Raw genomic sequence first — 26,311 nt, 5'->3', positions numbered from 1 at the left:
GAGGCAGAGTGGAGTATGGGAGGGGGAGGAGCCAGAGTGGTGTATGGGAGGAGGCAGAGTGGAGTATGGGAGGGGGGAGGAGCCAAAGTGATGTATGGGAGGGGAGGAGGCAGAGTGGTATATGGGAGGGGGAGGAGGCAAAGTGATGTATGGGAGGGGAGGAGCCAAAGTTATGTATGGGCGGGGGAGGAGGCAGAGTGGTGTATGGGAGGGGGGAGGAGGCAGAGTGGTGTATGGGAGGGGGGAGGAGGCAGAGTGGTGTATGGGAGGGGGGAGGAGGCAGAGTGGTGTATGGGAGGGGGAGGAGCCAGAGTGGTGTATGGGAGGGGGAGGAGCCAGAGTGGTGTATGGGTGAGTTATAGTGGTGTATGGGGGGTATTATGAATTTTTAGGGCATATAGGGGGTATAAGGCATATGGATATTAGGCATATCAAGGGGGCATAAACATATCTGGGGGTAAAAGGTATATCAGGGGGCTCAGTGGCATATAGGGGGTATAAGGCATATCGATATTAGGCATATCAGGGGGGCATAAAACAAATCTGGGGGTAAAAGGTATATCAGGGGGCTCAGTTGCATATCACTGGCATATAAGGAGTATAAGGCATATCAGGGGCACAGTGGCATATCAGGGGGCACAGTGGAATCTGGCATATAAGAGGTATAAGGCATATATGGGGGCAGAGTGGCAAGCTGGGGGTCAGATGTGCATAACCGGGGGCAGTTTGGTAAATAAAAAAATTTAAACAAGGCTTTTTCTTAGTTTTTATTAAATATGAAAAATAGTTAACATATGAATTAATATTTACTAATAACTTTGTATTAAAACCTAGTTTGAGAAGCACTGTGTTTGGGTTCTTGTAGCTTTTATTATTATGTCAGTAAAATAAGAAGGTGAATAGAGAGGCCATTGCAATAAAGAGATGAAAGTGTAAATTGTACGTTTTTTATTGCAATTTTTCTTCAATTTAAAATAATGTATTTTTTTATCCGATTAATCGATTAATCGACAAAATAATCGGCCAACTAATCGATTATTAAAATAATCGTTAGTTGCAGCCCTAGATGTTTGTATTTAACAATTTGTTTATTAAATTATTTTAAATAAATGAAAAATTTACATTCATTTTTTTATCCGATTAATCGATTAATCGAAAAAATAATCGGCCAACTAATCGATTATGAAAATAATGTCTGGGGAGGACGGAGTGGTGTATCAGGGTGTATAAGGTATATCTGGGGCCACAGTGGCATATCTGGGGGTAGACTGGAGTGGCATATGTGGGGAGGGCAGCGTGGCATGTCTGGGAGGTAGTGTGGCATGTCTGGGGAGGATGGAGTGGTGTATCAGGGGGTATAAGGCGTATCAGGCACAGTGGCATATGTGGGGGTGGAGTGGCATATGTGGGAGGCAGCGTGCAGTGGCATATGTGGGATGCAGCGTGGAATGGCATATGTGGGAGGCAGTGTGGAGTGGCATATGTGGGAGGCAGCGTGGAATGGTATATGTGGGAGGCAGCGTGGAATGGTATATGTGGGAGGCAGCGTAGCATATGTGGGAGGCAGAGTGGAGTGGTATATGTGGGAGGCAGCGTGGAGTGGCACATGTGGGAGGCAGCATGGCATATGTGGGAGGCAGCGTGGAGTGGCATATGTGGGAGGCAGCGTGGAGTGGCATATGTGGGAGGCAGCGTGGCGTGGCATATGTGGGAGGCAGCGTGGAGTGGTATATGTGGGAGGCAGCGTGGAGTGGTATATGTGGGGGGCAGCGTGGAGTGGAATATGTGGGAGGCAGCGTGGAGTGGCATATGTGGGAGGCAGCGTGGAGTGGCATATGTGGGAGGCAGCGTGGCGTGGCATATGTGGGAGGCAGCGTGGCAAGCCTGGGCTCAAACGTGCATAAATTGGGGGGGGCTGGTTGGGAAATAAAGACAAGAAATGTATTTTATCAAAGTTTTTTTTTATTCTGATGTTTGTATTTAACAATTTGTTTATTAAATTATTTTAAATAAATGAAAAATTTACATTCATTTTTTTATCCGATTAATTGATTAATCGAAAAAATAATCGGCCAACTAATCGATTATGAAAATAATCGTTAGTTGCAGCCCTAGATTAGTCACACTCAATTGTGGCTTCAGGCTTCCCATGTTGAATGATCAAGTATTATTTTAGCCCAATAATTATGGGCGTGGCTTCAGTGTTGTGCGCCGGGATTTGACATCAAGTCCTGACGCACAGCCACAGTTGCCAATACTTGGTGAGGGAGCTCGTTTGGGAACCGTGGTTTAATTACCAATTTCTAGGACTGGGGTCTACCCAGCAGCGGCTGTGTTACTCTGCCCGGCTACCGCATGGACTATTCCCGGGGATGTTTCCAACGCTGTCGCTCAGGGTACCAACATCGGATGACGTCGCTTTTTGGATCATAGAATCTTTGGACACTGAGCTCTCCAATGGTACCCCGGGATTGACACCGCTCTACCGGGATCACCCTGAAATAGTGATTCTTTGTCGGGTGGGCATAGCTGGCCATAGACCTGTATGGTGGTTCTGGGCTGCCTGGTGGGTGATGGGATTATACCTTTAATCCAATCATGTTTGCTGTAAATATATATGTATATATATATATATATATATATATATATATATGTGTGTGTGTGCTTTCCTTAGTAAAGAAAATTCTGTTTTACCCCTACACTAAGTCTCGGCTAGTGCTTGGGGGAATATACAGGTTTAATCACTTTAGCAATTAAGCTTTCGGTGGCAAGGATGATCTCTACAGTTCTCATCTGTGGTCAAATTCTGTGTTTCTATCAAGTCATAAAAATGACATGCATAAAGATTTTGGGTTTAAACGGTCGTTTATTACAGACGCTTGGTTATATTTGGACATTGCGTTAGCTGTTGTAAAAGAAAGCTCTTTATATAAAAAGGCAAAGAAGCTCAGCCGCCCACTTCATGTCTTGGCTCTGTTATGGGGGTTGGAACAGGTACAGAACTGTCACCCGCTCCCGGATTCCTGCTAGACATACCTTGCGTCGGGGTAAGGGGAGAGTGGCAGGCAAGGGATCCTCTCTCACGAGAGCTTCCCCTGCTGGAGGAGCATGGCTTCAGCCGGTGCAGGATTAAAAAATCCGGAGGTACCAGTCTCTTTACCCTGGCGTGGTCCTTGCTTTGGTATCAAGTTGGTTGCATTTTTGTTCGGCGTGTTCCCGACCCTTGGCGTTCCTGACCTTCCTTTTGCTCAGCGATTCGAATTTGTTTCCGTCCTGTGTATGACCCGGTCCGCCTGACTACGCGCTCTGGAATTTAACCCCTGTTCATCTGACTAGCCATCTAGTGTATGACCTTTGGACGCCTGACGTCCCGCTCTGCTTGTGATTCTGAGCTTGACTACATTTGTTTTTTTGTGGTTTCACTAATTTAGCGAATCGTGCCCCAGACACGATTTTCCCATTCTCTGTGGTATTCAGTTTCAGAAACTTCACCTGGCATACTCAAGAACTATCATTTTAACATATTTATCTACTTATTCTGGAGCCTCCTCACTGTTAGGATCATCGGTACCCTGGTGGACGTTACTTGGGGTTTTTCCACTTGTACTGTTTTGCTGGGAGAAGAACTTTTGCGGCGAGTTCTCCGGCAAACGGTAGACGAGACAAGAACAATAGTACCGGTGCCGGCATTGTCAATACCCGTCTGGATCTGTGTCACACAGAAAGTTGGCGACAAAGGTGTTCTTTTTGCTTTTGTCATTGAACACATTCAGCTAACGACTGTGTATGCTTTAGTTTTAATAGATGTGTTAAATTAGTTAGATGTGTTTTTACAATAAATAACTAAAACATTTGATGTCAATTTCACAGTAACACCAAATTTCAATGACATAAAATCAAATTGGTAGTCCAAAAATAAGTTTCATTAGCACAGCATTGTAGACTTTTTGGAATAATACCATTTTAACTAAAGGTGATATTAATTTGAAAGAATTACACATAGACCGCAACAATTATGAGAACAAACCTTTTTATTTAATAGTAAACATTGTATGGATAGTTTAAAGATGGAGCTGCCTCTGGACTCACGAAGAGTCATTCTTCAGCACGGAGGAAAGAAAAAACCTTGTTTTATTGAAGGAAATCTCTGGGAAGCCATGGCTCGAAGAACTGCCCCTCCCTCTGGGCACTAAGAGGCTAACTCTGACTAGTACTAAAATGTAAAGAATTTTTTTCTTAAAATGTCAGAGCAACAAGAAATACATAGAAACGTTGACAGTCTTCAAATCTGTTGATGGAAACCTGACGCTCTGCGGATCTCTTTGCCGGGGAGCCGACACTCCGCAGATCATTTTGCCAGGTAGCCAGCTGTCTTGAGATGGTCCTTCAAAAGTGTTTGCGCTCTTTGTGTGTGTGTGTGGAGAGCCAGCGTAACATATGAGACTTCTAGTATGATGACACAATGATAGCTGGCAGGAGAGGTTCCATTGGTCACAAAGCACGTTGAAGCATATAACTAAATACTACAGCTTTATTTAAAAGAACAAAATGTGCAAGTGTAAATCACAAAGATGCTAATCCATAAATTTTATTGAAAAGATTACATTTTACATTTCCTTTTAAGTGACATTTTAATGTGATATTTGAAACTATGTGGATTTACCTTTTTACTTTTAATTTGAGGCCCCCTGGTGTTGGAGATGTGAGAGGAGACCAAGTGAAATGTGGGAAGGGAGATCTAAACAGATATGCTTGGTGGTTTGGATATGTCTTTCCATGCATATATGTTTCTTTTTAGTAAACCCCATGGAATAACTTTATGAAGTGTACTAAACAGCATTCAATGGAGGGTGGACCCTAAAGGTCAGAAAGGAGTTGATTTGCTTTTTTTTCAAGAGTTATAGAGCATCCCATTCCTTTAGTTTGCTCCTTGTTGGTGTTCCTTCCTGAGCATAATCGCTTGACACAATGCAGTCTATTGAAGGTCAGATTGCACACTGTTCCTGCAACATTTCTACAGGTGGAGCGCTATGATACAATTGTAACAGAATATAACAAAATAGTATTATCACAAAAGTAAAACATGATACTTAAGTAAACTGTTAGATGGTCCTGAAGAGCTTCATTTGAGAATACAATTTATCTTCCTCTTCTTTTTCCTCAAATATCAGGCAATTATAAAATAGAAAAAATCAAACATCGTACACACTGTGTGATACGATTTTAAATACACAATCTCCCCCTCTGTAGTTCCACTCACAGATTAAAATACTGCTCAGTATATCGGCTTGTCTTTTTTTCTTTTCTTTTTTTCAGATCCCAACCTCCAACATATAGCAGATGGCGCAGGCTCATACCGTAGAAAGCACAAGGGAAATACAATATATAGTGTAACACGTTTTTAATCCTATATAAATTGAAAAAGATTAAAAAAGGCCTACTCTTAGCTGTGGTGACTACTCTCACGAGAGTCACCACAGCTAAAAAATGACTTTTTCTCACTTTTGCTAAAAATAATGAAAAAAACCTGCTAAATAGATTATACTGTTTGTCTTGAGTTTTGTTTAGAAATACCCAATGTTTTTTTTGTTGTTGCTTTTTTCTGCACATTATTTTTCCCCCATGGTATGAGGGCATAAATTGCATTGGCCTGCTTCAAAGATACCCGAAATAGCACATGGGGCAGAATGAACAGCTTTGGGGAAAAAAATGGTTTCAAAACAGCAAAACGCTTCTTGTTCTTATTGCCCGATAATCCATAAAAACATTGGCTATTTCTAAACTCAGGACAAATAGTAGAATCTATTTAGCAGATTTTTTCATTAGCTTTTTTGGATGAATAAGTGAGAAAAAGTTTTTTTTTTTTTTCAATTTTTCATTATATATATATATGTATATATATATATATATATATATATTTATATATATATATATATATATATATATCTTAGGAAATTAGATAATGTGATCAAAAAATGGTATCTGAACAAAGCCTATATAACGTGTGTGGGTACACTAAATGAGTGACATCTAAGCACAAGAACCGAAAAAGTGTTAAAACATCCTCGGTCCCAAAGGGTACAAAAAAGTAAAAGACTGGTCCTTAAGGGGTTAAAAAAAATCTCCTCCTTTATCATGCTGATTCCCTTTATGTATTTACATGTTTTTATTCACATACCTTCCCCCCCCCAAACCCCTTTCCTTTCCTACAGTCCTAACCTCAACATCACATGTTCTATGCGCTGCCCTTGGGTTTTTATGACCGAAGGGCATTAACTTGCCCTTTGCCACATTAAACACAAGTTGCCACGGCTCTGAGTATTTGTATAGTTTACCTAAATCATTTGGCATTTGACTTATCCCTCCAAGAACATCAATATAGCAAAATAATACACATATAATTAACTTTTTCTGCCTATGTGCTTGATTTCATACACTTGTTAGCAATGGGTGCAGCCGAAACACCTAAACTCAATAGTTAGGAGGGGTGCCCCAATACTTTTGGTCATATAGTGTATCTATATCTATCCATTCATACAAACGCTGCAGCCTGGATTGTGAATGTGTCCCTGCGATGTCCTGTCATCCCCTCTAGATGGCAGTGAAGCCACACTTAACCCGTAGAAGACCATAAAAGTAACTGACATAATATTTTGGAGGGCTTAATGGCATTATTGGGATTTTAAAAAGCGAATGGCAGCGGTGGGAATCGAACCCACGCTCTCATTGAGACTGGAGCCCGCCTCCTCCAGTGCCTTCTACCAGTAGGCCACGCTGCCTTACATCAACTGTAACTTGTGGTTGTCATTTAGTACCTTCCTTTGTCTTGTGTACGATCAGTGCAGACATGTGTGTATATATATATATATATATATGCACAATGTCTATCCCTCGCATGCTTAAACTCCTTCACTCTATTAACCTCTACCACTTCTGTTGCAAGGCTATTCCATGCATCCACAACCTTTGTAAAGTAATATTTCCTGATTTGCCCCTCTAATTTAAATCTATGTCCTTTTGGTTTTGGTAGTTTCTCTTCTTTTAAATATACTCTCCTCCTTTATCTGGCTGATTCCCTTTATGTATTTACATGTTTTTATTCACATACTGTTACCTCCTCCGTCGGGCTGCCGGCAGGGACGCCGAGACGCAGCCCGCGCAGTCGGCTCCCTGCTGGTGCCGTCACGGTGAGCTGCCGCCAGGTCCGATCTCCTGCGAGACGCGCGTCCCCGGCGATTTCGAGGGATAATTCCGGGGCGCGCGAACGGCTAATCTTATGAATATTCATGTCGCTCTTAAAGCGACATTTATTCTTTTTCCTCCTCCCCCTAATTAGGAGGGTAGGAGGATCCATATTGTTGGAGGGATATTTAAACCCTCATTTGGCACTACACCATTGCCTGTGTTAGTGCCTTTTTGCCTTTCACTAGCGTTTGAATCCTGATTAAGCTTTCTGGTATTGACTCCTGCTTGAACCTGACCTCCGTTATATTGCTGCCTGCCCTGACCTTTGCTTGTGACCCCGGCTACTCTTTTGCCTGACCCCTCGGATACCGTTATTATTATTTATTTATTTTTTGTTCCTGAGTTCCACCTTTCATTATTCTTGGTGGTGTACGATCTGTCTCCTGTGCCTGGTGGCAGAACGTCCTCTCTCCTCCAGAGGGCGCTGATTCTGCAGCGCGGATCCAGAACCTGTACCCCGGTCGTGACACATACCGCCCAAACCCCTTTCCTTTCATACAGTCCCAACCTCAACATCAAATATTTTATGCATTCCCCTTGGTTTTTTATGCCCCAGGGGCTTTATCTTGCACTTATCCACACAAAACACCAGTTGCCACAGCTCCTGAGTGTTTTTATAGTTTACCTAAATCATTTGGCATTTGGCTTAGCCCTCCAGGAACATTAATATAGCAAAAATACACATATAATTAACTTTATATGCCTGTGTTTTTGATTCCATACACGTGTTAGCAAAGGTGTGCGGCTGAAACACCTAAACTCAATAATTAGGAGGGGTGTCCCAATACCTAGAAGAAGGTAGAAGGTAAGCAGGCATTGCAAGAGTGAGAATCTGACTATACACACCTAGAACCCTGGAGCTCAGACCCTGAATGTTCCAGGTATCGGCGGGATAGGCAGTGGTATTAAGCTATGGGGTTTGCATATAACGACCAATACTAGTACAAAGGGTGATATCCATAATCATTAGTATTAAAAACCATAAGTGTACCTACAGCATTAATATGTTCAGTGAAGCAAGCATGTAGGATCTGAAGACAATTTAGTTTCAAAGATGTATTTTGTTCTGAAACAACTTCAAAGGAACAGTGTGTCTTACAGCACTTTCTTTCTTTGCTTGGCGTTTAAAAAGAGGGTGTGGGTAACTGGGTGATATATTATTTGGGCAAGAGTGAGATCAAGGTTCTTTTTATGAGCTACGAAATCCTAGTACAATAAAGTATGAGGAAAATGGAACTAATCGTCAAAAGAACCAAAGTAAGCAGATGTCTTGTCAAGTTTGTACATAACCATAGTTTATGAACCTCCTAAGAGACTGTAAGCTCACAAGACCAGGGATCTCTTTTCCTTCTTTACCAGATTCCTGAAATACATACATCGCCTACATAGCCGTGGTGACTACTCTCACGAGAGTCACTAACAATGCATAGAGTCCGTCTCTAGCAAAGGTTTGCTCTTTAAAGACAAAATCTTTTTGTTTTGTTTTTTTAAAATCCTCATGAAATGTTGACAACGCTTTATAGAATGTTACTTACATAAAAATACCGTATTTGCTCGATTATAAGAGAAGGTTTTTTTTCAGAGCAAATGCTAGTCTGATGCAGACCTTCCCCGGCTGTCAAAAGATCAGAGTTCCCCGCACCGGTGTGGCACGCAGACAACCCCCGCTGCTAGCCACGCCTCCTTCCGGCTGCAGCGTGAGTCTACACGCTGCCCCAGCTACATGACAGGAGACTCAGAAGTACCGGTAAGTGGGGCGGGGGGGAGTGTTAAATGGGGGGCATAAGGCATTTCTGGAGGCAGGGTGCTTTGTGAAATGCCTTTTAACCCCCTTAATGCCACTCTGCCTCCAGAAATGGCTTTTTAACCCTCTATACGCCACTCTGCCTCCTGAAATGCCTTAAACCTCCCTATATGCCACTCTTCCCCATAATATGCCTTTTAACCCTCTAAGTGCCAGAGTGGCATATAGGGTTAAAAGGCATATCATGGGGCAAAGTGGCATATAGGGTTAAAAGGCATATCATGGGGCACAGTGGCATTTAGAGGGTTAAAAGGCATATCATGGGGCACAGTGGTATATAGGGGGTATAAGGCATTTCTGGGGCAGATGTGCGTTACTGGGGGGCAGGTTGGAAAATAGAAGGAAATAAAACCAAAATATTTTTCTCAGTCATAGCTTTTATTAAAAAAATAGTTTAAATGAATTAACATTTACTGGTAAAACTTTTTTCCTATAGGGTCGTCTTATATTCAGGCTTTTTCTTTTTTTCCTAAATTAATATTAAGATTTGGGGGGTCGTCTTATAATCAGGGTCGTTTTATAATCTAGCAAATACGGTATATGGTTTTTAGTAATTAGCTAAAAGCTTCCAATGTTAAGCTTACCTCTGCTGCCCACTTCTGTAATGTCCTTTGTTTCTCTTGTGGTTGGTCAAACTGGTGACCAGGGGAGGGCTGGCAGCCTAAGGCCTGGGGGGCAAGTCTAGTCAAGTGGCCCATTGCGCCACCAAAGCGGTTGCGAGCGACATTGATAGCAGTCACTCCACCGGCGCCTAATGAAATTAAAGCGGCCGGCGTGCACGCACCACGCCGCCCAATAGCCGTGCCTCAGCTCTTTATCCCACCTCTTTTAAGACGTGGGACAAAGAGCTGAGGAATGGCCATTGGGTCTGACTGCTGCATGATGCAGGGGCGTACCTAGAGTATTTGGCACCTGTGGCAGATCCTGTATGTGCCCCCCCCCACACACACACACACACACACACTTTAAAACTGCATAGTTTCTATGGTTAGGCAAACATTGACAGGGGTACAGCATAACTGTTATCATTATATACTTAGGGATTACGCTGTACCACTGTCAATGTGTGCCTATACATTGAGCCAGACACTGACAATACTGCAGTACAACCCCTATCACTGTATACTAAGCCAAAAATTGATGTGGTGTAGGCCTACCACTTCAGTGACTGGCTTAGTATATAGTAGGGATGCACCGAAATTAAAATTCTGGACCTAAACTGAAAATTCATTTGGCCAAAACCGAAAAATAAAAACGTTTCAAATACTTTATTTGTAAGTAACACACCAAAATTAGACAAAAAAAAAATCGATAACAATATTAATATATATATATATATACATATATATATATATAAATATACACATATAATTAACAGCAATCACAATCCTATCATGCCCAAGTTCTAGCATGTACTGGCTGACTTAGCATAAGGATAGGCGTGTGATTGCTGTTTGCAACCATATATATCTATTAATACTGTTATTGAATTATTGGACGAAAAAAAATAAAAAATTGACAACAGCAATTACACTCCTATCATGCCTAGGCAGCCTCCCTATGCCATGCTATCCCCCCACACTTCCATGCAATCTGAAACCCTCATTCACAAACATTCATCATAAACTACAGCATAACACCCATCCCTCTCACACACTTACTAATATTTTCCTACCTTTCCTCTGGCACTGTCACTTTTCCTACTCCTCTTCATTCTTCCTCTTCTTCTCCCTCTTCTGTGTCCTGTCCTTCCGGTGTGCGGAAGACGGTGGGCGTGGCTTCAGTGTTGTGCGCCGGGATTTGACATCAAGTCCTGACGCACAGCCACAGTTGCCGCGCGCTTCGTTTTCGGAGGCGTGCCGGCACCCCTCAGTGAGCGGCACGCCAGGCGGACCACCCCCCACCAGGTACACTACCGGCACGGCGGCCAGTCCCGGTGGCAGCCGCTTAGTTTTTAACTTTGCGGCTGCCATGAATGGTCGTCTGCCGGCCGGCCGCCCGGCCAGCCGTCCGGCCCGGATTCAGGGCGGCCTGGGGGGCAATTGCACGGCGGCCAGTCCCGGTGGCAGCAGCTTAGTTTTTAACAGTGCAGGCACCGGCAGTGCATATACCTGTTTGGATTAACACAGAAAGTGGGTGACAAAGACGGTTTCCTTAGCTTTTGCAGAACTAATCCAGGAGTCCTGGTCAATGGAGCTGATACCAAGGAGAAATATAAGAAGAAGAGAAGAAGTGGAGCTGGCTGAAAGAAGACGCGTTGGGGCCAGCGGACAAGGTAGAGCAACTTTTTTATTATTTAGAAAGAAATATTCATTAACAATGATTATGAGAATAGTCAAAGCTTTTTTTTCTTTATCATTTTAAATATTGGATGAATGGGTGAGGTGGTGGCCACGATGGGGTCCTGCTTGGTGCATAATGTCCTTCTTGTGTAGCAGATTTAGTCGTTTACAAGATAGAAATTATCAGGAAAGACTAAAGTATCTTAATATATATATAGCTTGGAGTAAAGAAGATGATCGGAGATGCAATAGAAGCATTTAAATACTTAAACGGGAATTAACATAGTAGAAAAGGTCATAGTCTAAACAGGTCATAGTCTAAACCTAGAGGGTCTGAGGCTTAGGGGCAATTTAAGTGTCAAGTTAACCCTTTAAAGCTGAAGACTCGTGGGGTTATGTTTGAGTGTGGGAGTAGGGCACTTTTGGATTTCTGGGGAGACTGCTTACCTGCTTGCCCAGTCCCTTGTCTGGGGAGCACAGGGTGTTGGAACCAGACTCCCATGCACTAGCCGGCCATGGGGGGTCTGCAAGCCAGGAAACACTCGATGCGCCTGACCGGGACCTAGCCACAAATTCATGGAACTGTGCGGCAGCTAGGGACCGTGGCGATGCCTGACGACAATTGGAACAGCGTCGTTACGGATGCTCTTTTGAGGGTACATTAAGCTTGTGGTGGGCAATACTTGGTGATGGTTACAGAGAGCGAGCTCGTTTGGGAACCGTGGTTTAATTACCGATTTCTAGGACTGGGGTCTACCCAGCAGCGGCTGTGGTACTCTGCCCGGCTACCGCATGGACTATTCCCGGGGATGTTTCCAATGCTGTCGCTCAGGGTACCAACGTCGGATCACGTCGCTTTTTGGATCATAGAATCTTTGGACGCTGAGCTCTCTAATGGTACCCCGGGATTGACACGGCTTTACCGGGATCACCCTGAAATAGTGACTCTTTGTCGGGTGGGCATAGCTGGCCATAGACCTGTATGGCGGTTCTGGGCTGCCTGGTGGGTGATGGGATTATACCTTTAATCCAATCATGTTTGCTGTAAATATATATATATATATATATATATATATATATGTGTGTGTGTGTGCTTTCCTTAGTAAAGAAAATTCTGTTTTACCCCTACACTAAGTCTCGGCTAGTGCTTGGGGGAATATACAGGTTTAATCACTTTAGCAATTAAGCTTTCAGTGGCAAGGATGATCTCTACAGTTCTCATCTGTGGTCAAATTCTGTGTTTCTATCAAGTCATAAAAATGACATGCATAAAGATTTTGGGTTTAAACGGTCGTTTATTACAGACGCTTGGTTATATTTGGACATTGCGTTAGCTGTTGTAAAAGAAAGCTCTTTATATAAAAAGGCAAAGAAGCTCAGCCGCCCACTTCATGTCTTGGCTCTGTTGTGGGGGCTGGAACAGGTACAGAACTGTGACCCGCTCCCGGATTCCTGCTAGACATACCTTGCGTCGGGGTAAGGGGAGAGTGGCGGGCAAGGGATCCTCTCTCACAAGAGCTTCCCCTGCTGGAGGAGCGTGGCTTCAGCCGGTGCAGGATTAAAAAATCCGGAGGTTCCAGTCTCTTTACCCTGGCGTGGTCCTCGCTTTGATATCAAGTCGGTTGCATTTTTGTTCGGCATGTTCCCGACCCTTGGCGTTCCTGACCTTCCTTTTGCTCAGCGATTCGAATTTGTTTCCGTCCTGTGTATGACCCGGTCCGCCTGACTACGTGCTCTGGAATTTAACCCCTGTTCATCTGACTAGCCATCTAGTGTATGACCTTTGGCCCGCCTGGCGTCCCGCTCTGGTTGGGATTATGAACTTGACTACATTTGTTTTTTTGTGGTTTCACTAATTTAGCGAATCGTGCCCCAGACACGATTTTCCCATTCTCTGTGGTATTCAGTTTCAGAAACTTCACCTGGCATACTCAAGAACTATCATTTTAACATATTTATCTACTTATTCTGGAGCCTCCTCACTGTTAGGATCATCGGTATCCTGGTGGACGTTACTTGGGGTTTTTCCACTTGTACTGTTTTGCTGGGAGAAGAACTTTTGCGGCGAGTTCTCCGGCAAACGGTAGATGAGACAAGAACAATAGTACCGGTGCCGGCATTGTCAATACCCGTCTGGATCTGTGTCACACAGAAAGTTGCGACAAAGGTGTTCTTTTTGCTATTGTCATTGAACACATTCAGCTAACGACTGTGTATGCTTTAGTTTTAATAGATGTGTTAAATTAGTTAGATGTGTTTTTACAATAAATAACTAAAACATTTGATGTCAATTTCACAGTAACACCAAATTTCAATGACATAAAATCAAATTGGTAGTCCAAAAATAAGTTTCATTAGCACAGCATTGTAGACTTTTTGGAATAATACCATTTTAACTAAAGGTGATATTAATTTGAAAGAATTACTCATAGACCGCAACAATTATGAGAACAAACCTTTTTATTTAATAGTAAACATTGTATGGATAGTTTAAAGATGGAGCTGCCTCTGGACTCACGAAGAGTCATTCTTCAGCACGGAGGAAAGAAAAAACCTTGTTTTATTGAAGGAAATCTCTGGGAAGCCATGGCTCGAAGAACTGCCCCTCCCTCTGGGCACTAAGAGGCTAACTCTGACTAGTACTAAAATGTAAAGAATTTTTTTCTTAAAATGTCATAGCAACAAGAAATACATAGAAACGTTGACAGTCTTCAAATCTGTTGATGGAAACCTGACGCTCTGCGGATCTCTTTGCCGGGGAGCCGACACTCCGCAGATCATTTTGCCAGGTAGCCAGCTGTCTTGAGATGGTCCTTCAAAACTGTTTGCGCTCTGTGTGTGTGTGTGTATGTGTGGAGAGCCAGCGTAACATATGAGACTTCTAGTATGATGACACAATGATAGCTGGCAGGAGAGGTTCCATTGGTCACAAAGCACGTTGAAGCATATAACTAAATACTACAGCTTTATTTAAAAGAACAAAATGTGCAAGTGTAAATCACTAAGATGCTAATCCATAAATTTTATTGAAAAGATTACATTTTACATTTCCTTTTAAGTGACATTTTAATGTGATATTTGAAACTATGTGGATTTACCTTTTTACTTTTAATTTGAGGCCCCCTGGTGTTGGAGATGTGAGAGGAGACCAAGTGAAATGTGGGAAGGGAGATCTAAACAGATATGCTTGGTGGTTTGGATATGTCTTTCCATGCATATATGTTTCTTTTTAGTAAACCCCATGGAATAACTTTATGAAGTGTACTAAACAGCATTCAATGGAGGGTGGACCCTAAAGGTCAGAAAGGAGTTGTTTTGCTTTTTTTTCCAGAGTTATAGAGCATCCCATTCCTTTAGTTTGCTCCTTGTTGGTGTTCCTTCCTGAGCATAATCGCTTGACACAATGCAGTCTATTGAAGGTCAGATTGCACACTGTTCCTGCAACATTTCTACAGGTGGAGCGCTATGATACAATTGTAACAGAATATAACAAAATAGTATTATCACAAAAGTAAAACATGATACTTAAGTAAACTGTTAGATGGTCCTGAAGAGCTTCATTTGAGAATACAATTTATCTTCCTCTTCTTTTTCCTCAAATATCAGGCAATTATAAAATAGAAAAAATCAAACATCGTACACACTGTGTGATACGATTTTAAATACACAATCTCCCCCTCTGTAGTTCCACTCACAGATTAAAATACTGCTCAGTATATCGGCTTGTCTTTTTTTATTTTCTTTTTTTCAGATCCCAACCTCCAACATATAGCAGATGGCGCAGGCTCATACCGTAGAAAGCACAAGGGAAATACAATATATAGTGTAACACGTTTTTAATCATATATAAATTGAAAAAGATTAAAAAAGGCCTACTCTTAGCTGTGGTGACTACTCTCACGAGAGTCACCACAGCTAAAAAATGACTTTTTCTCACTTTTGCTAAAAATAATGAAAAAAACCTGCTAAATAGATTATACTGTTTGTCTTGAGTTTTGTTTAGAAATACCCAATGTTTTTTTTGTTGTTGCTTTTTTCTGCACATTATTTTTCCCCCATGGTATGAGGGCATAAATTGCATTGGCCTGCTTCAAAGATACCCGAAATAGCACATGGGGCAGAATGAACAGCTTTGGGGAAAAAAATGGTTTCAAAACAGCAAAACGCTTCTTGTTCTTATTGCCCGATAATCCATAAAAACATTGGCTATTTCTAAACTCAGGACAAATAGTAGAATCTATTTAGCAGATTTTTTCATTAGCTTTTTTGGATGAATAAGTGAGAAAAAGTTTTGTTTTTTTTTCAATTTTTCATTATATATATATATGTATATATATATATGTATATATATATATATATTTATATATATATATATATATATATATATATATATCTTAGGAAATTAGATAATGTGATCAAAAAATGGTATCTGAACAAAGCCTATATAACGTGTGTGGGTACACTAAATGAGTGACATCTAAGCACAAGAACCGAAAAAGTGTTAAAACATCCTCGGTCCCAAAGGGTACAAAAAAGTAAAAGACTGGTCCTTAAGGGGTTAAAAAAAAATCTCCTCCTTTATCATGCTGATTCCCTTTATGTATTTACATGTTTTTATTCACATACCTTCCCCCCCCCCAAACCCCTTTCCTTTCCTACAGTCCTAACCTCAACATCACATGTTCTATGCGCTGCCCTTGGGTTTTTAAGACCGAAGGGCATTAACTTGCCCTTTGCCACATTAAACACAAGTTGCCACGGCTCTGAGTATTTGTATAGTTTACCTAAATCATTTGGCATTTGACTTATCCCTCCAAGAACATCAATATAGCAAAATAATACACATATAATTAACTTTTTCTGCCTATGTGTTTGATTTCATACACTTGTTAGCAATGGGTGCAGCCGAAACACCTAAACTCAATAGTTAGGAGGGGTGCCCCAATACTTTTGGTCATATAGTGTATCTATATCTATCCATTCATACAAACGCTGCAGCCTGGATTGTGAATGTGTCCCTGCGATGTCCTGTCATCCCCTCTAGATGGCAGTGAAGCCACACTTAACCCGTAGAAGACCATAAAAGTAACTGACATAATATTTTGGAGGGCTTAATGGCATTATTGGGATTTTAAAAAGCGAATGGCAGCGGTGGGAATCGAACCCACGCTCTCATTGAGACTGGAGCCCGCCTCCTCCAGTGCCTTCTACCAGTAGGCCACGCTGCCTTACATCAACTGTAACTTGTGGTTGTCATTTAGTACCTTCCTTTGTCTTGTGTACGATCAGTGCAGACATGTGTGTATATATATATATATCCACAACCTTTGTAAAGTAATATTTCCTGATTTGCCCCTCTAATTTAAATCTATGTCCTTTTGGTTTTGGTAGTTTCTCTTCTTTTAAATATACTCTCCTCCTTTATCTGGCTGATTCCCTTTATGTATTTACATGTTTTTATTCACATACTGTTACCTCCTCCGTCGGGCTGCCGGCAGGGACGCCGAGACGCAGCCCGCGCAGTCGGCTCCCTGCTGGTGCCGTCACGGTGAGCTGCCGCCAGGTCCGTTCTCCTGCGAGACGCGCGTCCCCGGCGATTTCGAGGGATAATTCCGGGGCGCGCGCCTCTACGTCGTGAGAGCCGTTCGTGCATGCGCGAACGGCTAATCTTATGAATATTCATGTCGCTCTTAAAGCGACATTTATTCTTTTTCCTCCTCCCCCTAATTAGGAGGGTAGGAGGATCCATATTGTTGGAGGGATATTTAAACCCTCATTTGGCACTACACCATTGCCTGTGTTAGTGCCTTTTTGCCTTTCACTAGCGTTTGAATCCTGATTAAGCTTTCTGGTATTGACTCCTGCTTGAACCTGACCTCCGTTATATTGCTGCCTGCCCTGACCTTTGCTTGTGACCCCGACTACTCTTTTGCCTGACCCCTGACTGGTGGCAGTACGTCCTCTCTCCTCCAGAGGGCGCTGATTCTGCAGCGCGGATCCAGAACCTGTACCCCGGTCGTGACACATACCGCCCAAACCCCTTTCCTTTCATACAGTCCCAACCTCAACATCAAATATTTTATGCATTCCCCTTGGTTTTTTATGCCCCAGGGGCTTTATCTTGCACTTATCCACACAAAACACCAGTTGCCACAGCTCCTGAGTGTTTTTATAGTTTACCTAAATCATTTGGCATTTGGCTTAGCCCTCCAGGAACATTAATATAGCAAAAATACACATATAATTAACTTTATATGCCTGTGTTTTTGATTCCATACACGTGTTAGCAAAGGTGTGCGGCTGAAACACCTAAACTCAATAATTAGGAGGGGTGTCCCAATACCTAGAAGAAGGTAGAAGGTAAGCAGGCATTGCAAGAGTGAGAATCTGACTATACACACCTAGAACCCTGGAGCTCAGACCCTGAATGTTCCAGGTATCGGCGGGATAGGCAGTGGTATTAAGCTATGGGGTTTGCATATAACGACCAATACTAGTACAAAGGGTGATATCCATAATCATTAGTATTAAAAACCATAAGTGTACCTACAGCATTAATATGTTCAGTGAAGCAAGCATGTAGGATCTGAAGACAATTTAGTTTCAAAGATGTATTTTGTTCTGAAACAACTTCAAAGGAACAGTGTGTCTTACAGCACTTTCTTTCTTTGCTTGGCGTTTAAAAAGAGGGTGTGGGTAACTGGGTGATATATTATTTGGGCAAGAGTGAGATCAAGGTTCTTTTTATGAGCTACGAAATCCTAGTACAATAAAGTATGAAGAAAATGGAACTAATCGTCAAAAGAACCAAAGTAAGCAGATGTCTTGTCAAGTTTGTACATAACCATAGTTTATGAACCTCCTAAGAGACTGTAAGCTCACAAGACCAGGGATCTCTTTTCCTTCTTTACCAGATTCCTGAAATACATACATCGCCTACATAGCCGTGGTGACTACTCTCACGAGAGTCACTAACAATGCATAGAGTCCGTCTCTAGCAAAGGTTTGCTCTTTAAAGACAAAATCTTTTTGTTTTGTTTTTTTAAAATCCTCATGAAATGTTGACAACGCTTTATAGAATGTTACTTACATAAAAATACCGTATTTGCTCGATTATAAGAGAAGGTTTTTTTTCAGAGCAAATGCTAGTCTGATGCAGACCTTCCCCGGCTGTCAAAAGATCAGAGTTCCCCGCACCGGTGTGGCACGCAGACAACCCCCGCTGCTAGCCACGCCTCCTTCCGGCTGCAGCGTGAGTCTACACGCTGCCCCAGCTACATGACAGGAGACTCAGAAGTACCGGTAAGTGGGGCGGGGGGGAGTGTTAAATGGGGGGCATAAGGCATTTCTGGAGGCAGGGTGCTTTGTGAAATGCCTTTTAACCCCCTTAATGCCACTCTGCCTCCAGAAATGGCTTTTTAACCCTCTATACGCCACTCTGCCTCCTGAAATGCCTTAAACCTCCCTATATGCCACTCTTCCCCATAATATGCCTTTTAACCCTCTAAGTGCCAGAGTGGCATATAGGGTTAAAAGGCATATCATGGGGCAAAGTGGCATATAGGGTTAAAAGGCATATCATGGGGCACAGTGGCATTTAGAGGGTTAAAAGGCATATCATGGGGCACAGTGGTATATAGGGGGTATAAGGCATTTCTGGGGCAGATGTGCGTTACTGGGGGGCAGGTTGGAAAATAGAAGGAAATAAAACCAAAATATTTTTCTCAGTCATAGCTTTTATTAAAAAAATAGTTTAAATGAATTAACATTTACTGGTAAAACTTTTTTCCTATAGGGTCGTCTTATATTCAGGCTTTTTCTTTTTTTCCTAAATTAATATTAAGATTTGGGGGGTCGTCTTATAATCAGGGTCGTTTTATAATCTAGCAAATACGGTATATGGTTTTTAGTAATTAGCTAAAAGCTTCCAATGTTAAGCTTACCTCTGCTGCCCACTTCTGTAATGTCCTTTGTTTCTCTTGTGGTTGGTCAAACTGGTGACCAGGGGAGGGCTGGCAGCCTAAGGCCTGGGGGGCAAGTCTAGTCAAGTGGCCCATTGCGCCACCAAAGCGGTTGCGAGCGACATTGATAGCAGTCACTCCACCGGCGCCTAATGAAATTAAAGCGGCCGGCGTGCACGCACCGCGCCGCCCAATAGCCGTGCCTCAGCTCTTTATCCCACCTCTTTTAAGACGTGGGACAAAGAGCTGAGGAATGGCCATTGGGTCTGACTGCTGCATGATGCAGGGGCGTACCTAGAGTATTTGGCACCTGTGGCAGATCCTGTATGTGCCCCCCCCCCCCACACACACACACACACACTTTAAAACTGCATAGTTTCTATGGTTAGGCAAACATTGACAGGGGTACAGCATAACTGTTATCATTATATACTTAGGGATTACGCTGTACCACTGTCAATGTGTGCCTATACATTGAGCCAGACACTGACAATACTGCAGTACAACCCCTATCACTGTATACTAAGCCAAACATTGATGTGGTGTAGGCCTACCACTTCAGTGACTGGCTTAGTATATAGTAGGGATGCACCGAAATTAAAATTCTGGACCTAAACTGAAAATTCAGCATTCATTTGGCCAAAACCGAAAATAAAAACGTTTCAAATACTTTATTTGTAAGTAACACACCAAAATTAGACAAAAAAAAAATCGATAACAATATTAATATATATATATATATATATATATACATATACATATATATATATATAAATATACACATATAATTAACAGCAATCACAATCCTATCATGCCCAAGTTCTAGCATGTACTGGCTGACTTAGCATAAGGATAGGCGTGTGATTGCTGTTTGCAACCATATATATCTATTAATACTGTTATTGAATTATTGGACGAAAAAAAATAAAAAATTGACAACAGCAATTACACTCCTATCATGCCTAGGCAGCCTCCCTATGCCATGCTATCCCCCCACACTTCCATGCAATCTGAAACCCTCATTCACAAACATTCATCATAAACTACAGCATAACACCCATCCCTCTCACACACTTACTAATATTTTCCTACCTTTCCTCTGGCACTGTCACTTTTCCTACTCCTCTTCATTCTTCCTCTTCTTCTCCCTCTTCTGTGTCCTGTCCTTCCGGTGTGCGGAAGACGGTGGGCGTGGCTTCAGTGTTGTGCGCCGGGATTTGACATCAAGTCCTGACGCACAGCCACAGTTGCCGCGCGCTTCGTTTTCGGAGGCGTGCCGGCACCCCTCAGTGAGCGGCACGCCAGGCGGACCACCCCCCACCAGGTACACTACCGGCACGGCGGCCAGTCCCGGTGGCAGCCGCTTAGTTTTTAACTTTGCGGCTGCCATGAATGGTCGTCTGCCGGCCGGCCGCCCGGCCAGCCGTCCGGCCCGGATTCAGGGCGGCCTGGGGGGCAATTGCACGGCGGCCAGTCCCGGTGGCAGCAGCTTAGTTTTTAACAGTGCAGGCACCGGCAGTGCATATACCTGTTTGGATTAAAGTGAAAGTGGGTGACAAAGACGGTTTCCTTAGCTTTTGCAGAACTAATCCAGGAGTCCTGGTCAACGGAGCTGATACCAAGGAGAAATATAAGAAGAAGAGAAGAAGTGGAGCTGGCTGAAAGAAGACGCGTTGGGGCCAGCGGACAAGGTAGAGCAACTTTTTTATTATTTAGAAAGAAATATTCATTAACAATGATTATGAGAATAGTCAAAGCTTTTTTTTCTTTATCATTTTAAATATTGGATGAATGGGTGAGGTGGTGGCCACGATGGGGTCCTGCTTGGTGCATAATGTCCTTCTTGTGTAGCAGATTTAGTCGTTTACAAGATAGAAATTATCAGGAAAGACTAAAGTATCTTAATATATATATAGCTTGGAGTAAAGAAGATGATCGGAGATGCAATAGAAGCATTTAAATACTTAAACGGGAATTAACATAGTAGAAAAGGTCATAGTCTAAACAGGTCATAGTCTAAACCTAGAGGGTCTGAGGCTTAGGGGCAATTTAAGTGTCAAGTTAACCCTTTAAGGCTGAAGACTCGTGGGGTTATGTTTGAGTGTGGGAGTAGGGCACTTTTGGATTTCGGGGGAGACTGCTTACCTGCTTGCCCAGTCCCTTGTCTGGGGAGCACAGGGTGTTGGAACCAGACTCCCATGCACTAGCCGGCCATGGGGGGTCTGCAAGCCAGGAAACACTCGATGCGCCTGACCGGGACCTAGCCACAAATTCATGGAACTGTGCGGCAGCTAGGGACCGTGGCGATGCCTGACGACAATTGGAACAGCGTCGTTACGGATGCTCTTTTGAGGGTACATTAAGCTTGTGGTGGGCAATACTTGGTGATGGTTACAGAGAGCGAGCTCGTTTGGGAACCGTGGTTTAATTACCGATTTCTAGGACGGGGGTCTACCCAGCAGCGGCTGTGGTACTCTGCCCGGCTACCGCATGGACTATTCCCGGGGATGTTTCCAATGCTGTCGCTCAGGGTACCAACGTCGGATCACGTCGCTTTTTGGATCATAGAATCTTTGGACGCTGAGCTCTCTAATGGTACCCCGGGATTGACACGGCTCTACCGGGATCACCCTGAAATAGTGACTCTTTGTCGGGTGGGCATAGCTGGCCATAGACCTGTATGGTGGTTCTGGGCTGCCTGGTGGGTGATGGGATTATACCTTTAATCCAATCATGTTTGCTGTAAATATATATATATATATATATATATATATATATATGTGTGTGTGTGCTTTCCTTAGTAAAGAAAATTCTGTTTTACCCCTACACTAAGTCTCGGCTAGTGCTTGGGGGAATATACAGGTTTAATCACTATAGCAATTAAGCGTTCAGTGGCAAGGATGATCTCTACAGTTCTCATCTGTGGTCAAATTCTGTGTTTCTATCAAGTCATAAAAATGAAATGCATAAAGATTTTGGGTTTAAACGGTCGTTTATTACAGACGCTTGGTTATATTTGGACATTGCGTTAGCTGTTGTAAAAGAAAGCTCTTTATATAAAAAGGCAAAGAAGCTCAGCCGCCCACTTCATGTCTTGGCTCTGTTATGGGGGCTGGAACAGGTACAGAACTGTCACCCGCTCCCGGATTCCTGCTAGACATACCTTGCGTCGGGGTAAGGGGAGAGTGGCAGGCAAGGGATCCTCTCTCACGAGAGCTTCCCCTGCTGGAGGAGCGTGGCTTCAGCCGGTGCAGGATTAAAAAATCCGGAGGTACCAGTCTCTTTACCCTGGCGTGGTCCTTGCTTTGGTATCAAGTTGGTTGCATTTTTGTTCGGCGTGTTCCCGACCCTTGGCGTTCCTGACCTTCCTTTTGCTCAGCGATTCGAATTTGTTTCCGTCCTGTGTATGACCCGGTCCGCCTGACTACGCGCTCTGGAATTTAACCCCTGTTCATCTGACTAGCCATCTAGTGTATGACCTTTGGACGCCTGACGTCCCGCTCTGCTTGTGATTCTGAGCTTGACTACATTTGTTTTTTTGTGGTTTCACTAATTTAGCGAATCGTGCCCCAGACACGATTTTCCCATTCTCTGTGGTATTCAGTTTCAGAAACTTCACCTGGCATACTCAAGAACTATCATTTTAACATATTTATCTACTTATTCTGGAGCCTCCTCACTGTTAGGATCATCGGTACCCTGGTGGACGTTACTTGGGGTTTTTCCACTTGTACTGTTTTGCTGGGAGAAGAACTTTTGCGGCGAGTTCTTCGGCAAACGGTAGACGAGACAAGAACAATAGTACCGGTGCCGGCATTGTCAATACCCGTCTGGATCTGTGTCACACAGAAAGTTGGCGACAAAGGTGTTCTTTTTGCTTTTGTCATTGAACACATTCAGCTAACGACTGTGTATGCTTTAGTTTTAATAGATGTGTTAAATTAGTTAGATGTGTTTTTACAATAAATAACTAAAACATTTGATGTCAATTTCACAGTAACACCAAATTTCAATGACATAAAATCAAATTGGTAGTCCAAAAATAAGTTTCATTAGCACAGCATTGTAGACTTTTTGGAATAATACCATTTTAACTAAAGGTGATATTAATTTGAAAGAATTACTCATAGACCGCAACAATTATGAGAACAAACCTTTTTATTTAATAGTAAACATTGTATGGATAGTTTAAAGATGGAGCTGCCTCTGGACTCACGAAGAGTCATTCTTCAGCACGGAGGAAAGAAAAAACCTTGTTTTATTGAAGGAAATCTCTGGGAAGCCATGGCTCGAAGAACTGCCCCTCCCTCTGGGCACTAAGAGGCTAACTCTGACTAGTACTAAAATGTAAAGAATTTTTTTGCCGGGGATCCGACACTCCGCAGATCATTTTGCCAGGTAGCCAGCTGTCTTGAGATGGTCCTTCAAAAGTGTTTGCGCTCTGTGTGTGTGTGTGTGTGTATGTGTGGAGAGCCAGCGTAACATATGAGACTTCTAGTATGATGACACAATGATAGCTGGCAGGAGAGGTTCCATTGGTCACAAAGCACGTTGAAGCATATAACTAAATACTACAGCTTTATTTAAAAGAACAAAATGTGCAAGTGTAAATCACAAAGATGCTAATCCATAAATTTTATTGAAAAGATTACATTTTACATTTCCTTTTAAGTGACATTTTAATGTGATATTTGAAACTATGTGGATTTACCTTTTTACTTTTAATTTGAGGCCCCCTGGTGTTGGTGTTGGAGATGTGAGAGGAGACCAAGTGAAATGTGGGAAGGGAGATCTAAACAGATATGCTTGGTGGTTTGGATATGTCTTTCCATGCATATATGTTTCTTTTTAGTAAACCCCATGGAATAACTTTATGAAGTGTACTAAACAGCATTCAATGGAGTGTGGACCCTAAAGGTCAGAAAGAGTTATAGAGCATCCCATTCCTTTAGTTTGCTCCTTGTTGGTGTTCCTTCCTGAGCATAATCGCTTGACACAATGCAGTCTATTGAAGGTCAGATTGCACACTGTTCCTGCAACATTTCTACAGGTGGAGCGCTATGATACAATTGTAACAGAATATAACAAAATAGTATTATCACAAAAGTAAAACATGATACTTAAGTAAACTGTTAGATGGTCCTGAAGAGCTTCATTTGAGAATACAATTTATCTTCCTCTTCTTTTTCCTCAAATATCAGGCAATTATAAAATAGAAAAAATCAAACATCGTACACACTGTGTGATACGATTTTAAATACACAATCTCCCCCTCTGTAGTTCCACTCACAGATTAAAATACTGCTCAGTATATCGGCTTGTCTTTTTTTCTTTTCTTTTTTTCAGATCCCAACCTCCAACATATAGCAGATGGCGCAGGCTCATACCGTAGAAAGCACAAGGGAAATACAATATATAGTGTAACACGTTTTTAATCATATATAAATTGAAAAAGATTAAAAAAGGCCTACTCTTAGCTGTGGTGACTACTCTCACGAGAGTCACCACAGCTAAAAAATGACTTTTTCTCACTTTTGCTAAAAATAATGAAAAAAACCTGCTAAATAGATTATACTGTTTGTCTTGAGTTTTGTTTAGAAATACCCAATGTTTTTTTTGTTGTTGCTTTTTTCTGCACATTATTTTTCCCCCATGGTATGAGGGCATAAATTGCATTGGCCTGCTTCAAAGATACCCGAAATAGCACATGGGGCAGAATGAACAGCTTTGGGGAAAAAAATGGTTTCAAAACAGCAAAACGCTTCTTGTTCTTATTGCCCGATAATCCATAAAAACATTGGCTATTTCTAAACTCAGGACAAATAGTAGAATCTATTTAGCAGATTTTTTCATTAGCTTTTTTGGATGAATAAGTGAGAAAAAGTTTTGTTTTTTTTCAATTTTTCATTATATATATATATGTATATATATATATATATATATATTTATATATATATATATATATATATATATATATATATATATATATATATATATATATCTTAGGAAATTAGATAATGTGATCAAAAAATGGTATCTGAACAAAGCCTATATAACGTGTGTGGGTACACTAAATGAGTGACATCTAAGCACAAGAACAGAAAAAGTGTTAAAACATCCTCGGTCCCAAAGGGTACAAAAAAGTAAAAGACTGGTCCTTAAGGGGTTAAAAAAAATCTCCTCCTTTATCATGCTGATTCCCTTTATGTATTTACATGTTTTTATTCACATACCTTCCCCCCCCCCAAACCCCTTTCCTTTCCTACAGTCCTAACCTCAACATCACATGTTCTATGCGCTGCCCTTGGGTTTTTATGACCGAAGGGCATTAACTTGCCCTTTGCCACATTAAACACAAGTTGCCACGGCTCTGAGTATTTGTATAGTTTACCTAAATCATTTGGCATTTGACTTATCCTTCCAAGAACATCAATATAGCAAAATAATACACATATAATTAACTTTTTCTGCCTATGTGTTTGATTTCATACACTTGTTAGCAATGGGTGCAGCCGAAACACCTAAACTCAATAGTTAGGAGGGGTGCCCCAATACTTTTGGTCATATAGTGTATCTATATCTATCCATTCATACAAACGCTGCAGCCTGGATTGTGAATGTGTCCCTGCGATGTCCTGTCATCCCCTCTAGATGGCAGTGAAGCCACACTTAACCCGTAGAAGACCATAAAAGTAACTGACATAATATTTTGGAGGGCTTAATGGCATTATTGGGATTTTAAAAAGCGAATGGCAGCGGTGGGAATCGAACCCACGCTCTCATTGAGACTGGAGCCCGCCTCCTCCAGTGCCTTCTACCAGTAGGCCACGCTGCCTTACATCAACTGTAACTTGTGGTTGTCATTTAGTACCTTCCTTTGTCTTGTGTACGATCAGTGCAGACGTGTGTGTATATATATATATATATATATATATGCACAATGTCTATCCCTCGCATGCTTAAACTCCTTCACTCTATTAACCTCTACCACTTCTGTTGCAAGGCTATTCCATGCATCC

Source organism: Sceloporus occidentalis, unplaced genomic scaffold (genome assembly GCF_023333645.1).
Source record: "Sceloporus occidentalis isolate IW3139 unplaced genomic scaffold, rSceOcc1.0.p SCAF_349, whole genome shotgun sequence".
In the NCBI taxonomy this organism is placed as follows: Eukaryota; Metazoa; Chordata; class Lepidosauria; order Squamata; family Phrynosomatidae; genus Sceloporus; species Sceloporus occidentalis.
The sequence above is the reverse complement of the archived record's forward strand: the minus strand, read 5'-3'. Positions refer to the sequence as shown.